Source organism: Harpia harpyja, chromosome 15, assembly GCF_026419915.1.
Source record: "Harpia harpyja isolate bHarHar1 chromosome 15, bHarHar1 primary haplotype, whole genome shotgun sequence".
NCBI classification, from domain to species: Eukaryota; Metazoa; Chordata; class Aves; order Accipitriformes; family Accipitridae; genus Harpia; species Harpia harpyja.
In genome coordinates this window covers 17523018-17541159 of record NC_068954.1, presented here as the reverse complement: position 1 = coordinate 17541159, position 18142 = coordinate 17523018, and the positions used below count along the sequence as shown (strand labels likewise).

At 40.4% G+C, this 18142-nt stretch overlaps 1 protein-coding gene across 2 annotated transcripts in view; it reads right to left on the bottom strand.

Moving 5' to 3' along the window:
• The window catches only part of MBOAT2 (membrane bound O-acyltransferase domain containing 2), a 103995-nt gene that overhangs the window by 51203 nt on the left and 34650 nt on the right, over window positions 1–18142 (bottom strand). The window contains exon 1 of one of the 2 annotated variants that reach the window (XM_052809741.1): window positions 7320–7370. The exons of the other annotated variant lie outside the window; for it this stretch is intronic. The gene's annotated coding sequence lies outside the window, so the exon portion shown is untranslated. Of the gene's footprint in view, window positions 1–7319; window positions 7371–18142 lie in introns of those variants that run through there. 2 annotated transcript variants of the gene reach the window in all.

Here is an 18142-nt window from a genome sequence, read left to right as displayed (position 1 = left end):
ACTGCCTGGAGGCTGCAATTTACATACAAGGTATCTGCAATCATTTTGGCAGCTCAAAGCTTCCTTTGTGAAAGTTTTCATTACTTAAATTCCTTTATCTACAGGTAACACAAAAGTCACAAGGGAATTCTAAAGAGACATTTACGAATTTTAAACCTGAACTACAAAAAAAGAGACTGAGAAGAGAGTTTGTCTTTATTTGTATTTGTATATTGACTGGTACTAGTATGAATTAGGAAATACACTCAAATTTCTTTTTAATCGTAATTCCAGATATTATGCAGTGAAAAACTCTGTATTTAGACTACTAAAAGCCAAATATTATCACTTAGAAGTAAGTTTGTGTCCTGGTTTTGGCTGGGATAGAGTTAATTTTCTTCTTAGTAGCTGGTACAGTGTGTTTTGGATTTTGTGTGAGAATAATGTTGATAACACACTGATGTTTTAGTTGTTGCTAAGTAGCACTTAGCCTAAGTTAAGGATTTTTCAGTTTCCCATGCTCTGCCAGCAAGCAGGTGCACAAGAAGCTGGGAGGGAGCATAGCCAGGACAGCTGACCCAAACTAGCCAAAGGGGTATTCCATACCACAGGACATCATGCTCAGTATATAAACTGGGGGAGCTGGCCGGGAGGCACAGATAGCTGCTCAGGCATCAGTCAGTGGGTGGTGAGCAAATCCATTGTGCATCACTTGTCTTTTATTGGGTTTTATTTTTTATTTATTTTATTATATTCCTTTTCATTACAATTATTATTACTATTATATTTTATTATTATTATTGTTAGTATTAGATTTTATTTTACTTTAGTTATTAAATCATTCTTATCTCAACCCACAAGTTTTAGGTTTTTTTCTCTGATTCTCCTCCTCATCCCTGTGGGAGGGGGGGCAGAGTGAGCAGCAGCTGCCTGGTGCCTAGTTGTTGTGGTTTAAGCTCCGCCAGCAGTTTGTTAAACATAGAGCAACAATCAAAAAAGTAATTTACATGAAATAGTTTATACCTATTTGTTCATAGCAAGAAATACACATTACATACATATAGAAGCAGATTACTATTATTACAGTCACACCGCTCAACAGCCAGCACAGACAGGGAGAACAATCAAGGAAAAGAACTGAACTCCAACAGCCTGGGAGACCCATCACAGACTCATCGTACGATTACAAATGGGTGACTTAAACCAAGATCCACAAATGCAAGTGTTCCTATTTATATAGTTGTTCTTTAGGTATTCAAATTCCCATTGTATAAATCCACAGAACCTTGATATTTAGGACCTAAATTTACAGAGCTATTTCAATCCCTCTGACTGCTCCATCTATAAAACAGGAATAGAACACTTACCTAGTTCAGAAGAGCATTCTATGAGTAAGTGCATTAAAGATTACGATTCACTGAACTGCTTTATGGTCACTATTATAGGAACACCTAAACACTAAACTTGCCTACTCTCCAAAACAAGTTTTGTTAGAAAGCATCCAACATATGTATATTGTGTTCAAGTTAATTAAAATCACTAATTTTCAGATAGAACAGAACTTTTAATTTAATTCTAAGCATGTTAAACTCCACACTGTAACCCTTCAAGCCTAAAAATAGCGTGATTGCCAGTCAGCCAGAAATTTAGCATGCATCCAGAAGCTCCTACGCTGCACTTGCCAGGAATGTCAAGACTTTGAAAAGTCACATATATTATAACAGTCAAGACAAACTAATCTGTAACACAAGCACACAGTGCACACTCTCTGATTATTCATTACTGTGATGCCTGGCAGTGTCACTGCAGTTAAGCTTCCTTCTGTGTTTTCATTATAAACCAGATTTGAAGAAAAGTTTCAGCTAAACTTGCATGCCCTGTTCTAGATGCCTTAAAAAAAAAAAAAACAAACCAAGTTTTACATGTTTGGGGTTTATGACGCTTATTAGTGACTCGAGAATGTGAGGGGAAGTGGACTGTATCTTTTAAGCAAACAGAATTTCATACTGTTTTGGCCACTGAAATCCATAGGTATCTATATAGTCACAGACCAGAGTAATGAGAACTCCCCCATGAGGGGCTTGAATCAGCTGTATTCTATTAATGTGAAACAAAACACACTGTGTTTATATTCCTATATTTATATTCCTATTTCTTGCCTTAGTTATTTGATTATCAGTTATGTTTTCAAAATGTGAATAAACCTCATTTCTTGATCTTAAGACCACCAGGTATCCCTCCAGCCAGGGCTAAATTTAAATTACTATTAAATACTCAGTCCTAGCTCTGCAACCATTTATAACGCTCTTGCTCTACTAGTAATCACTCTCCTCCCACTTTTAGTTGTTGGAATAGTTGAGAAAGCATTCTGTAAAGACAGTATTAGTCTGAAGACATAGTCTGTTTAGGCCTTTTTGTTACTTAGAAGAGAAAATTTAAACAGCTTTAATTTGAAAAAATGTCAAGATGGAATGCTTTTCAAACTTCTGCTAGGTGTTAGGGACAAATACTGTTTGCTGTAACACCATTTCACATAGTCTTACACCAGCACACACACTCAAACTAGAAAGAGGCAAGAGGAAGAAAAAAGTTGGTGGCAGTCTTGCGAGAAGAGCACAGAATTAAAAACAAGCCAACAGATTGTAAGATTCATATTTTACTTTGGTGAGTTCAGCTGAATGCCAGAACCTTGTCATACTTCATCTCTGGAGATGCAAAAATAACAAGAAAAGTGTAGAGTGAAAAAGGATGGAGAAAAAAAGAATCAACAGAAGTCATCATGAGAAAAAGCATTCTACTTAAAGCAGCATCAACTGTAAACAACACCTACAAGAGGGAGCTTCAGTCTTGTCACAATTCATAGTGAATTAATTACTTAATAGCTAAATACAATAGTCTTAAACTTTTCAGTTGTTGGTTTATTGAAATATTTTCAGTCTATATGAAGGCTCTACCATGCAGATCAGATATTTCTATTATAACTGAAAGCAGCATGTAGGTTAGCCTTCAGTTACTACTAAATCAAAATAAGTGACATACCTAAAAAATTAGCAGCGCCGCCTTAAGTTATTTGTAGCTTTGCCAGAGAAGGTGCTTTTAGGAGATCATGAACATATTGGCACACCTGTAGCCTAAACTCATTATTGCCACTAGATACAGACATGCTACACCTCTGCAATGACTCAATTTCTCAAATTTCTCAAATTATTTCAACAGTGAAGCAATAAAGCCTGTGAATGTAATGGAGTAGAAAAAATATGAACATATGTCTCTTATGAAATCTATGACTGCAAGAATAAAAGGACAAAGATTTTAATCCAAAGGAGTAGTTATTCATCACTGCCCAAATCACACTGGACTGCTGCAAAACCCATGAGATCAGACTTGCAAGGAAGAGAGGGAAACCTCAGACTATCAGAACTGCTGTTAAGAAGCCCACAGCTTTGCAGTTTTTTTATTAGCCTAAGGTATGTTTCATGAAGTGGTAATAAAATACATTAACTGCAGTGAATTTTAATTCAATGTGGACAATGAGGCATAGGGTAGGTTTTTGTTCTCAAGGTCCACTTTGATCTTTTATAGATTTACTCCTAGCTGATTATCAGCTTGAAGGAGAACAGCATAGGATGGTGATGGTTATCCAGACCCAACATGATAAAGTTCTGAGTAACCTCATCTGACCCCATCACTGACCCTGCTTTGAGCAAGACGCTGGATCAGACACCTCTTGAGGTCCCTTCCACCTGAAACCTCTCATTCTATGAATTTATTCAGTTTATTTAACTGTTAATTTTTTAAGATAAAATGTGGTAAAGAAAATGAGCAACTTTTTCCTAAAGTTTGCCATTGTCGTGGTTTAACCCCAGCCAGCAACTAAACACCACGCAGCCGCTCACTCACTCCCCCCCACCCAGTGGGATGGGGGAGAAAATCGGGAAAAGAAGCAAAACCCGTGGGTTGAGATAAGAACGGTTTAATAGAACAGAAAAGAAGAAACTAATAATGATAATGATAACACTAATAAAATGACAACAGCAATAATGAAAGGATTGGAATGTACAAATGATGCGCAGTGCAATTGCTCACCACCCGCTGACCGACACCCAGCCAGTCCCCCTGAGTGGCGATTCCCCGCCCCCACTTCCCCGTTCCTATACTGGATGGGACATCCCATGGTATGGAATACACCGTTGGCCAGTTTGGGTCAGGTGCCCTGGCTGTGTCCTGTGCCAACTTCTTGTGCCCCTCCAGCTTTCTCGCTGGCTGGGCATGAGAAGCTGAAAAATCCTTGACATTAGTCTAAACACTACTGAGCAACAACTGAAGACATCAGTGTTATCAACATTCTTCGCATACTGAACTCAAAACATAGCACTGTACCAGCTACTAGGAAGACAGTTAACTCTATCCCAGCTGAAACCAGGACAGCCATCAAATAACAACATAGCTGCATTCTAAGCATAAAACAGTAGTGTCTAACAGCTTTTTGTCCCAAAACAAGTTAATTTTCCTCAAATAATCAAAATCCTTCCTAGCACTTGCAAGAGACAAGAGTTGCACAAGAGCACCACAGGATGCAAGGTGAAACAGACCTTACTGAAAGAAGTTACATTGCACTGATCAATACTGGAGCACAACTGAGATGTTGCCACATGGGGTAAATGCAACAACGATACTTTTGCACATAGTTTTGTCTGTACAGTCTCTATACATCACCACATAGTAAGTTATAAAACACTGCTGTATTTATGGAATTGTACTGGAAGCACCAAGCTTTAAAATCCCAGTACTTTAACGTAATAGTAGAAATACGTACCTCCTATACAAACTTGTAAATTCCTAAAATGTGAACTTAAATAGACGATTCTGTTGCACTGTAAGAATCGCAGTTAAATCTCAGATTTCTCTTAGTGCTCTAGCTACAAAACTATTTACTCCCAAATACACATTTTTAAGTGGCAGAAGCCTGTAACTGAGAGCAAAGGTGTCGTCTCAACTTTTAGTATAGGTGGCAGAGATTGTTGAAAAATGCACATTTTTATTAATGATGCCAAACAGATGTAAAGATACTTTGAAAGAAAGGAGTTTAAAAGATTATTTACTTTAACAACCATATGCTCCACCAGTCACTATGATTTACTGTGGGGAAAATATCATTAAAAAAAAATCTCTACACATGTGTGCCCCAAACCACTTAAAGAAGGACAGGAGTTATGCAAAGCACCTGGGGTTAGCCACAGTTTTAAAATTACACGTCTGGATCTACACCCCCCCCCCCCCCCCCGAAAGCTTTCCAGAAGCATTATAAAGGCTTCTTAATTGGGGACAGGGGACGGGATGGGGGGGGGGGGGGAGTGCACAACACACAACAAAGCAAAAAGCAACACACAACAAAGCAAAAAGCAACACACGCACATGCATTATGATAACAAGAAGTAAAAGCTTAAATTTTCAACAGAAAAATCTGAGAGCAAGTAGGGCAGACGGAACAAAAAACCACATCCCTCCCTCTGTTCATTGTGTCCTTGGCAGACAGGCCCGTACTTCCAGCCAATTCTACTATTTTCTGAACAGAGGCGAATTCTGCTCAATTACCCCAGTCCCTCAGAAGCTCTCCTGGTCCCCCACACTGAAGCCTTGCAGCCTCTAGACGAGCCATGGGCATCCACAGCTTCCCCTGCAACTCTCCTTTTGCCAAACTTCAGCAATTTCTCAGTCCCTTAATACCTAAGCAAGCATTCACAGGAAGAAGCAATTTCCCCTCCATACAAGATATCCACCTATCCTTGTCTTAAAAGGAAGAAACTAGTCACGATGCATTTTGTTCACTGCAATTTATTTTGGTGGTACTTAGGCAATTTTTTATTTTTTTTTTTTACATAAAGGATCGAACCAATGGCTCACTTAACTCAGTATCCTTGTCAGGAGCAGATAAATCAGAAGCAGTTGTGAGAACCACATGGTACAGTAGCTCAGACTAGAAAATACCTGGTTAGAAGACAAACATTACTTTCATAGTGAAAGAATGGGAGGTCTGTTAGGAGACCTATTAAAAAGGCAAAAAACAGGTGGGCCTAACAAGAAATAGTGCCAGGAATATAGCTTAAAAAAAATTCAGACTAGAATCAATAAAAGTGATTATGGGAATCAACATTTTCTGGAAAACATTTTCTGACTCTCAGAATTTCAGGAAAAGCATCCAATCTTGATTTTGAAATACATTTAATTAAACAAGTTATTGGTTTAACCGTGGGAAATACTATGTCTGTGCTATATCAGAAACTAGGTAAGATGAACTTAAAAATATCCCTTTAAAAGTTTACCTCATGAAGGCTTTACCTTAATTCCTTATAGCTGGAAACCATTTTAGATTTTGATGCATTTATAAGCCTTCCAGAATCCTTTCTCTCTAGTAAGGATATTGAAGCTGCTCTTGGCATTTTCCTAGGGTCTTAGCCCCAGGAACATCCTAGAAAATTAAAATCTAGATCTCCACTATGAACTGAGTTAGAAGCAAACCCTTGCACCTTTTGGAAGTGGAATTTTAAAAGCAATTTGGGTTTACATTCTTCATGAAAGAAAAGTTAACAAGCTGACTTTCCTATCTTATTTATATATAACTCTATTCATAGCCCAAACTAGGTATATCATTAAAAGTAGGTACTTGCTTAGGGCAACAGATTGCCAGAAAAAAAACCACCAACTTATTTTTAGAAATGGGTATCCCTATTGGACATGACAGTCATAACTCCTGCTTCTTGTATTTTCTCAGTAGCAATAGGAATATCAAATCCAGCTTTCAATCCCAGATGCCTTCCCAGTCTCCTCCTCACTGTCCTACAACAGAAGTGCAATTTCTCCTATGCAAACAGCTTTAGGCAGGTTCTGATCTTAGGTCCCTTCTAATTAACTTTCTTTTCAAGATAACCAACTCAAATGTCTTCAATTTCTCATCTGAGTTTTCCACGCCTCTTGGTTTTTTTTACTAACCTTCTCCAAATCCTCAGTAATTGTGCAGTACTCCATGTGAAATAAAGTCCTCAACACTGGGCTCTGTATGATACCACATACCCCATTCAACTAAGAACACTGTCTTCCCTATTACTCTCCACTTCACAGAGCTTGCTTTATGAAGCTTCTCTTGGAGGTCCTCTGTGATATACAGATCCTATTCCTAATTTCAAGCCAACTATGTTGTATGCACAGTTGAACAGCCTCAACTCAAGTTTTGTTTACTTTTTCAGTGTTGAACTAAGCCTGTCATTTTTTGTCCATTTATTGTCTTCTAATAGTTCTGAAGTTCCTCAAAGTCTTCCTTTGTCTGAAGAAAACACTATTACCTGCAATTGTTTGTTGAATTACGCAAAGTATTGCCAGCAGGTCAAGGGAGGTGATCCTTCTCTACTCAGCACTGGTGAGGCCACACGTGGAATAATGCATCCAGTTCTGGGCTCCTCAGTGTAAGGGAGACATGGACATACTGGAGTAAGTCCAATGAAGGGCCACAAGGATAATGAAGGGACAGGAACATCTCTCCTATGAGAATAGGCTGGGAGGGCTGGGATTGTTCAGCCTGCAGAACAGGCTTGGGAGAATCTCATCAGTGTACATAAATACCTGAAGGGAGGCTGCAAAGAGAACGAAGCCAGGCTCTTCACAGTGGAGCCCAGTAACAGGACCAGAGGCAAAGGGCACAAACTGAAACACAGGAGGTACCTTCTGAACATCAGTATACACTTTGTTACTGTGAGGGTGACTGAGCACTGGCACAGGTTGCCTAGGCAGGTTGTAGAGTCTCCCTCCTTCAGGATACTCAAAAGCCATCTGTACATGGACCTGGACAAATGGCTCTGGGTGGCCCTGCTTGAGCATGGGGGTTGGACCAGGTGACCTCCTCAACCTCAACCTCAAGCATTCTGTGGTTTTTAATGTCTTTTTCAGATCATTAATACACCTAATTCTGACTTGTGGGGTTGCTAAACTTTTACCCAGAAAAAGTCTATTTCTACTAGCTTCCTATTAGTAGATGATACTTAATAGACAGCAGTCCTTTGCCTCTAACAAATACTTAATGCTTAAGAGCAACTCACGAGAAGCTGCTTTCAATCCATCTCTTCTAACAGTTACAATACATTCAAAAACATGCAAATCAAATAGCCTGTAAGTCATAAAGGCATTATTGCCAACTTCAGAAAACAAATTCAAAGATAGGTTTCAGAGACAGTGTGGAGAGAAAGGAGTTGACAAATCAAAATACAAGTAAAATGTAAAAGAGATTATGTTAAATGCAGCTTAATGAGTCATATTTGGTAATGATTTAATTATATAATACTGTAATAATATATTAAAATAATATAACATATAATATTATAATAATATATATTATTTAGTAATATATAATATTATAATATATAAGGACATGAACCTGTTGAAGCGAGTCCAGAGGGCCATGAAGATGATCAGGGGGCTGGAGCACCTCTCCTAGGAAGACAGGCTGAGAGAGTTGGGGTTCTTCAGCCTGGAGAAGAGAAGGCTCCAGGAAAACCTTACAGCAGCTTTCCAGTACCTAAAGGGGGCCTAAAGGAAATGATGGAGAGGGACTTTTTACAAGGGCATGTAGTGACCGGACATGGGGTAACAGTTTTAAACTGAAAGAGGGTAGATTTAGATTAAAGGAAGAAATTCTTTACTGTGAGGGTGGTGAGGCACTGGAACATGTTGCCCAGAGAGGTTGTGGATGCCCCATCCCTGGAAGTGTTCAAGGCCAGGTTGGATGGGGCTTTGAGCAACCTGGTCTAGTGGAAGGTGTCCCTGCTCATGTCAGGGGGCTTGGAACTAGATGATCTTTAAGGTCCCTTCCAACCAAAACCATTCTATGATTAACCACTGAGAAAAATTTAGCATGGTTAAGATTTCCTCGAAACTGGAAAAGGGCTACGGTTCTTCAGAACTTTTTCTTTAAAAGTAGAAAGGGGAACTCAGAAAATCATAGACCTATAAACTTGATATCAAATACTATAAAGGGTTTTGCTGGTTTGCTTTTTTTTTTTACCCAGTGTATATTTATAAATCTCTAGAAGGTAAACAGTGCAACACAACTGAGTCAAAAGCTTGTCCAGAACAAGTACTATCAAAATAGCCTATTTCTAATGACTTGGCTAGATGACTGCAACTAACAGACATGGTCTGCCATATGAGCCACACCATGCACACCCAAAGCCTAGTGACTGCCATGATCAAACCTACCCTATTAGCACAGCCAGTGTGAGGTACAGGTATGCATACAGCCAGTTACTCTGTCTTAATCCTAATGTTGGAGTTGCTGGTGACTACCTGCCAATATCCAAATTGTACAAAAAAAAAAAGGTATTGATGAAACATCATCAAATCATAAGGATGTATCAGATACAGTTCTACTAACTCAAACGTGTCAAAACAACAGGAAACATTTATTAAGTATTTTGGTAACAGTAAATACACTAATTAAATCTGCAGGTGGACATTGAATTATAAAAACTGCAAACACTTAGTCAATCAGAAAATCAAGTTACCTTAAAAAAAAAGAAATTAAGAAAGGCTTAAAAGCATCAGATGGAATTGAACTAAATTGCGTGCAAAGCACAATTTTGGCTGTAAATAATCAACCATACAAATCTGTAATGGAAACCAACTATTAGGTAGCATTAGAGCAGAAAAGGATCTGCGGAAAGTCACAGCATTGCAAAAAAGACAGAATAAGCTTTTACCCTGCTTAGCGTTACAAATACCTCAACCTGTTTTGAAAAGCACATCTCCAAGTGACATAGAACAACTGAAAGAAGTCCAAAAGCAGCTACACAAAAATGGAAAGAGGCCTTGAAAACACAACCTGAGGAGAGATTTAAATAGACTTGTACAGGCTTTACTTGACTGAAAGGAGACAATATAAATAGAAGACTGCTGCAAACAGCAAGGGAATACACTTCCCTACACAGATGAAGGGGCTCAAACTACAGAATATTTGGGCTAAACTTAGGCTAATTTCTAGGAGAAACTAACTGCAAGCATAGTTAAGCACCTATACAGACGGCCTAACAAGACTGGAAACTCTTTGTGATTTTTTTTTTTTTTTAATTATTATTGCTTTTAAAAGATCTCAAACTGGCTTTGATTAAAGGTCCAGATAAACTCTCAAATACCTTCCAGCCTCCTTTTTCAGAATTCTATTATTGGGTTTTGTTTCCCAAATAAACAGTTTTAGAAATGAGAGAAAAGCAATCTACCTAAAAAATTCTCCAGTATGTAAATGAAAAGATATCTATATTTAAAGATTTATAATTTAGAGTCTGTTAAGAGCTCAGATGCAACAGAGAGGAAAAACAGCTGTGGGACCCAGGCAAGACACTGATGATCTGGCAAGACAAACTCAAGAATAGGAATGAGACACACCCACAGGAGCTGTTTCTGTGTTGTAACATTTTAGTACTACTCAGATTTCTTTTAAATGTTTCCAAATCAAGGTTACATTTGCTGCAAAGATTTCATATTTTGCATTATATCGTCACATAGCTGGTTTTGAACACATATTCCATACACTAAACATTGTCTGATTAAGGAGTTCAGCTATGCTGTGAGGGCAGGCAGTCTACACCTCTTAACTCCTGATTGACGCAGACAAATATTTTTGAGTGGGAATGAGGCTTTAGCACCAGTAATTTCAGAAACATTTGTTTGGTAAGAGGGAGGTAACCCACAATCTTTTTTCTATCTTCCAATTTACAGATTGTTCAAATACTTTGTATATCAAATTTCTTTTCAATAAGCCATAGAACACATCATGAAATGCAAAAATAAAATGCAAGCAATGTAGAAAATTTAACTGAGCTGAAGTTCTCACACATGTTTTTTTTTCTTTCTACATGTATCTCTCATGTACTGTACACGCTTTTCTCCTGGAAAAGCCAGACAGAACATTTCTTATTAATACCTTTAGGAAAGCAGGGACTGCAAGAAAGAGGACAATCTCTGAAGAAATTCAGAAAAACAAATACGATGCTTAAAATACTGGATTCCTTAGTTTCCGTAAAAAGCGGAGCAAGATGCGAGTTGAATAATAGAACTATGGCATTTGAGTCAGCACTGTCCTAAATGAGGATATAAAGTTTGTGGCCAAAGCAACATTGACAGCAGTCCTCTGTGAGACAAGTTTTTTCTAAAACTTTCATAAAAGAACCCAAATATGCATATTTACTTCAGGAACAGATGTAAAGAAGTTGTGGATTAAAAACCTGAAAGTTACATTCCATCAAAAGCTTTGCTCCTCCTCCTTGAGCAGCGATCTTGGACTCCGCAGCAGAACTGCACCCGCACATTGATTCTCACAAGACATGCCCTGATCAGTACAGTAAGAAAGAAGCAGGCAGAGAAGCATGAAGAAAGACAAAGGCTTCTTCCTTCAAAAAGGCACTTCCAGGAGTGTTAATCTGTTGACATAAGTCTTACTGTTTTCTCCTTTTCAGCAACTGGGAGAAGACAGTGTAGGAAGAAATGGAATATTGTTTCTGGTCTACTCCTGCTTATTCCTGCTGGTCTCTTCAATGTCTACCTAGTCTGCCAAAGGGTATAAAAATCAAAACCAAAGTAAAGCAGTTAAATACAGAAGCTTTCTTTGCTTTTAAGGAAAAAAAAAAAAGTACTTGTAATATTCTTCAGCTCAGAAAAAGTCTTCAATTTCCAATTAACATTTTAATAGTGACAAATCATCAAGAATCAATCTCTTTCTAAAAGTCTATGCTCATCTGAAAGGAAGGTTTATACTTGCTTCATTTAAATGGTGACCTCCACACTAGTAGTTGGTTGGTAGATTTTCTGCACCCTGCATTTTAGACAGCTTTGTGTCCCAGTGGAATACCTGGGACTAGGACAGCCAGATGTCTGAAATAATTTCTAGGTCACCAAGGAAGTCCAGAAATGCTCTCTTACTATCTAGAGACATTTCCCATGGATTTGGAGCTCTATTTATGCAACCTCTGGAAATCACATTTCATTGTATTTATCTAGTTCAAGTAGCAGGGAGATCTGAAGTTTCATGAATGATATAATATCTTTCATTACTGCAGCCAAATAATCTCCAGAATAGCCTATGACATTTAAAGGGTAAAGCTGCTAGTCTCCTTTTAGAAATTAAGTCACCCTCTCCCCAAGGTTTAGCTGGAAAGCATGATGCAAAAATTATTTTTTTAAAACACCCACAGACTATATTTGTAGAAAAAAGTAACAGCTACCGAAGTCCATACATAAAGTAATTAAGCCAGAGGCCCTTCTCCCAACTCGCCTTTCATGTTGTACTTCCCCCTTCTTAACTTTTGCTATGTTGAACTATGTTGGACTATAAAATGACAGCAAACACCCAAGGATTTGTGGGGGTTTGTTTTTGTTGTTGTTGTTTGTTTTGGGAGGGTTTGGGGTTTGTTTGCTTGCCTGGGTTTTTTCTACAGCTAAGACACCCAAGCAAGGAAGATTATCACAAAGTGATCTTTTATAAAGAACCCTAAAGGAAATGAGATGCTGGTACATGCTCTGCTAGCATAATGTATTTGGGAGAGCAGTTGATCCCTTCAAAAAGAACATCATGAGCATTAAAATCATTTGGAAGTAGTTGGCGCTCTAACTAATACCATTCAACACTTACTACCACAAAAGCCTGGAAAAGACATGCAACAACTTGTTTCCTGCCTGAAGCCAAGAGGGCCTTCCTCTGCCCAAACTTAGATCAGAGGTTGACCTGCAGAAAATGTTTATAACAGACATGGATACAGGAAAACATGAGAGCGCTACGGTACATAACAGATAAATATCACCAGTTCAAATTCAAGAAAGATGAACATGCCATTCATGAACTGGAGAGCACGGAAAGGCATGGGAGTTCAATGGACAAAAGGTCAAGGCACCACACAGTGTTCTACAGAAATACAGGAGAGGCAGGCAATAGGTGGAAGGAGAACAGCAAGGAGCTGCACAGGTTCACAGGAATGCAGTCATTAACAGGTTCTTGGAATGGAAATGTAAGGTCCAGCTAGTGAAGGGGAACACGTGTGTACGAGAGGATGGCTAAGTTCAGCCTGCAGGACAAAACAAATCTGCAAGAGATGGGTGAAGGTTTTGAAAGCGTTACAGACTTAGGACAGTCAGTACTCTCTTCTCCACCCAGCATCCAATTTTCATGACATGCAAAGGAAATTATCTTGAAGAAAGCCAAATTAATGCCCATGTTGATCAAACCAGTTGGCCAATGCACAAGCATAGCATTAGCATCCTTTCACTAAGAAACTGAAGGGAAGGAAAAAAAAAAAAAAAGAAACCAACCAACCATGCAAAGCTCATAAAGCTCATCAAGTACTTCCATTTTTAAGAAAGAAAGGGGACCAGAGAGGAATTGAACTGTAAAGGAACAGTTAACCCCATTAATACCAAAATGAGGACCTGATCTTTGGAAATATGCAAGTGTCTTAAGGTATCGCTTTAGAATTAAAAAGTTAAAAAGGAAAATCAAACACGCAATAAGATAAACCAGCATGGCCTCAGATACAGCAAATAGGCAAATAAATATTGTGACTAGAAAAATTTGTACAAAAGCAAGTTGGGACTGTTTTGAAGCTGGTAGACCTAAATATCTTAATAGGTTTTCTTAAGGGAAAACACTCAGATGTTTGTTTTCCAAAAGAAAAGTTCCTTCTACTTCAATAACAGCCCACTCCAGTCATGAGCCAGCAGTGTGCCCTTACCATAAAGCTAGCTAAAGGTACCCTGCACTGCATTAGGCAAAGTATTGCCAGCAAGTCAAGGGAGGTGACCAGTCCCCTCTACTCAGCACTGGTGAGGCCACACCTGGAGTACTGCATCCAGTTCTGGGCTCCTCAGCACAAGGGAGACATGGACATACTGGAGTAAGTCCAACCAAGGGTCACTAAGACAAGGGACTGGAGCATCCCTCTTAGGAGGAAAGGCTGAGAGGGCTGAGACTGTTCAGCCTGGAGAAGAGAAGGCTCAGGGGGATCTCATCAATGTATGTAAATACCTGAAGGGAAGGTGCAAAGAGAACAGAGCCAGGCTCTTTGCAGTGGTGCCCAGTGACAGGACCAGAGGCAATGGGCACAAACTGAAACACAGAAGGTGATGTCTGAACAGCAGGAAACACTTTTTTACTGTGAGGGTGACTGAGCACTTGCACAGGTCCCCCAGGGACATTGTGGAGTCTCCCTCCTTAGACGATATTCAAAAGCCATCTGGACATGGTCCTGGACAAGTGGCCCTAGGTAGCCCTGCTTGGTCAGGGGCCTGACATTCAGAGGTTCCTTCCACCCTCAAGCATTCTTTGATCCTGCAAAGACTTTCAGCCTATTACAATTAATAAAAAAGATTATTTCAGGTAAGCATCAGAAAACTAGGACTTGCTCCTGCATGAGTCAATCCTGGAACCCCAAGCTCAAAATTTTGCCATTAGAAAATAAGATGCTGGCAGAACACACAAAGCAACCAGTTGCTGCAGGGGAAGGTTCACTGTTGAGCCTTTAATGAGAACTGTATGGCTTATGTTGAGGTTACCATCCATTTTCTTCCTCTGCCTCCTCAGATCCTTGGCATCTAAAGCACCCAGCAGCCAGCATTCATCTGGCACGAGTCCCATTCTGGAATCTTTCAGGCTCCCTCTAAGAGATGCGGGACTCTGAACCTCTCAGGCAAAACTAAACAATATTTCCATTTGCAAAAGATTCCCTTTGACAGAGAATCCTTAACTGACCACACTGATAGTTCAAGGATTGTCTGCTGAAGTTACCCAATGACAAAGCCTGATTACTCAAAGATAAGAGACCAACAGGTCAGGACAACAATAAATACACAAAGTCCATAATTCAAGTACTAATTATGCTGCTTAGGTTGTTTGGTCTCCTCTTTCCCATCCCATCTTCACTCAACTACCAAATGGACCACAAGTTGCAAGAGTTACCTGTTAATCACTACCTACTGCAATTCTTAAGCACACCTGCACAGAGGAACAGGAACGCTGCAAGAATTCTCACTGCCAAGGAGAGCAAAGGAAAGTGACCTATACAGGTTGGTCACGTATCTGCTCAGTGACTTGATCAAATGCCATTTCAAACATATGTCATCACTGTTAAATGTCCTGCGACATGGAAACTGAGGCAGTGTATCCAGAACAAACCAGAGTCTGCCACAATGTTCCTGTGTGTTTGCAGATGGTCAAGGAGAAAAACAACAATTAAGACACAGAAACTATCTGCTGATTGCTCACATGTTTTCACTCTTACTATGAGAAAATGAGGAAACAAAATCAAATATGTGATTATGCAACACCAGAGAAATACACTATGGATAATCAGATAATGGCTTCATTTCACAATGAACACAAGTACACAGCAGGTCATTACCGTTCTGATAAAAGATATTTTAAACAACTGGCTACCAGTGCTGATCTGAAGAATAGGTTTCCAAGAAATATCTTGAATAACAAGTGTTCCTACATCTAGTTAACACCTATATAGCAGAAGATTCAAAAGAATAAGAATGATTTTACTTCTTCATTGATTCTGCTCATAAATACAAGGTGATGCTTGTGAGGAATGGATGTATTAGCCAACACTAGCATTACTTCTACCATTGCCCATTGTCTTGGTTTAACCCCAGCCAGCAACTAAGTACCACACAGCTGCTCACTCACTCCCCCCGCACCAGTGGGATGGGGGAGAGAATCGGGGAAAAAAAACTCGTGGGTTGAGATAAGAACAGTTTAATAGAACAGAAAGGAAGAAACTAATAATGATAACAACAACAATACTAAAATGACAACAACAACAACAATAATAATAATAACGATTAGAATATACAAAACAAGTAACACACAATGCAGTTGCTCACCACTCGCCGACCGATGCCCAGTTAGTTCCCAAGCAGTGACCGCCCTCCCCAGGCCAACTCCCCCCAGTTTACATACTGGGCATGATGTCACATGGTATGGAATACCCCTTTGGCCAGTTTGGGTCAGCTGCCCTGGCTGTGTCCCCTCCCAACTTCTTGTGCCCCTCCAGCCTTCTTGCTGGCTGGGCATGAGAAGCTGAAAAATCCTTGACTTAGTCTAAACATTACTGAGCAACAATGGAAAACATCAGTGTGTTATCAACATTCTTCTTATACTAAATGCAAAACGTAACATTATTCTAGCTACTAGAAAATTAACTCTATCCCAGCTGAAACCAGGACACCCATTTGTGAGAGGCTGGACAGAGTTAACACCTCCAACACCCATCGTGATGGACAGAGACTAGGGCCTGGCTTTTGCAGTTGAGGGAAGGAATGGAACTTGCTTGCAAGGCACTGCAACAAGGTAAGTTCTGCATAGCAACACCATGTGGGATGCTGGAGGCATGTGTTTTGTGGTGAATGGGGTGAAATCCAGTTGGCGGCGGGTCACGAGTGGTGTTCCCCAGGGCTCGGTGTTGGGCCCTGTTCTGTTTAATATCTTTATTGATGATTTGGATGAGGGGATTGAGTGCACCCTCAGCAAGTTTGCAGACGACACCAAGTTGGGAGGCAGGGTTGATCTGCTGGAGGGTAGGGAGGATCTACAGAGAGATCTGGACAGGCTGGATCGATGGGCTGAGGCCAATCGTATGAAGTTCAACAAGGCCAAGTGCCGGGTCCTGCACTTCGGTCACGGCAACCCCATGCAGCGCTACAGGCTTGGGGAAGAGTGGCTGGAAAGCTGCCCAGCAGAGAAAGACCTGGGGGTGCTGGTTGACAGCCGGCTGAATATGAGCCAGCAGTGTGCCCAGGTGGCCAAGAAGGCCAACGGCATCCTGGCCTGTATCAGAAATAGTGTGGCCAGCAGGAACAGGGAGGTGATCATCCCCCTGTACTGGGCACTGGTGAGGCCGCACCTCGAGTGCTGTGTTCAGTTTTGGGCCCCTCACTACAGGAAAGACATTGAGCTGCTGGACTGTGTCCAGAGGAGGGCAACCAAGTTGGTGAGGGGCCTGGAGCACAAGTCTGATGAGGAGTGGCTGAGGGAGCTGGGGCTGTTTAGCCTGGAGAAAAGGAGGCTGAGGGGAGACCTTATTGCTCTCTACAACTACCTGAAAGGGGGTTGTAGTGAGGTGGATGCTGGTCTCTTCTGTCAGGAGGCTGGAGATAGGACAAGAGGAAATGGCCTCAAGTTGAGGCAAGGGAGATTTAGGTTAGATATTAGGAAAAATTTTTTTACTGAGAGGGCTGTCAAACATTGGAATGGGCTGCCCAGGGAAGTGGTTGAGTCACCATCCCTGGAGGTATTCAAAAAGTGAGTGGACAGGGTACTTCAGGACATGGTTTAGTGGGCATGGTTGATGGTTGGACTCGATGATCTTGAAGGTCTTTTCCAACCTAAATGATTCTATCCTGATGAACTGGGCGGAACAACTCACTGTATCTGGCCAGGGGTCACCCAGAGCTTATTTGGGGAAGGGTCTCACGACCACTCCCCATGATGGCACCTGCACAGAAAATCGAGAGCTATAGAAGTCCTTAGGGGCAGTGCGCAGAAAACCAAGGGCGGCGTGACTGACATGAGAAAAGGCAGAGACTGGGCTATAAAAGACACAGACATGAGGAGCCCTGTGCACACTCATCACCGGAGGATTACCATGACCGTCAGCATCATCGACCGTTAACTTCATCACAGGATCCAAGGGTGGTGATATCGCGTTCCTTACCTTTGTCGACATTTCAATAGGAACCACGCCACCTACTATTACTCCTTTGAAGTTTAGGTTGCTTCTGCCATAAATAAAATGTTTAACTGATCGTTTGGTGTCATTTCTCTTTAATTTAGCCAGAAGGAATTCTGAACTCACCACAACCCCCCTGGTCTGTCCAGCAAGGGTTGACACCATTCTACCAATTTTAGAAAGCATCACTTGCCTCACAACCCAATGCATTATTATTAATTGCTAAAATATGTGGGGTTTACTACTTCCAGAAAAAGGATCTCTTCTACCTTAAGAACTGGACAGTGACTGCATCTAGAATTCTCTTCTAGAATAGAATACAATCTTTCAGTTGGAAGGGACCTACAACCATCATCTAGTCCAACTGCCTGACCAATTCAGGGCTGACCAAAAGTTAAAGCATG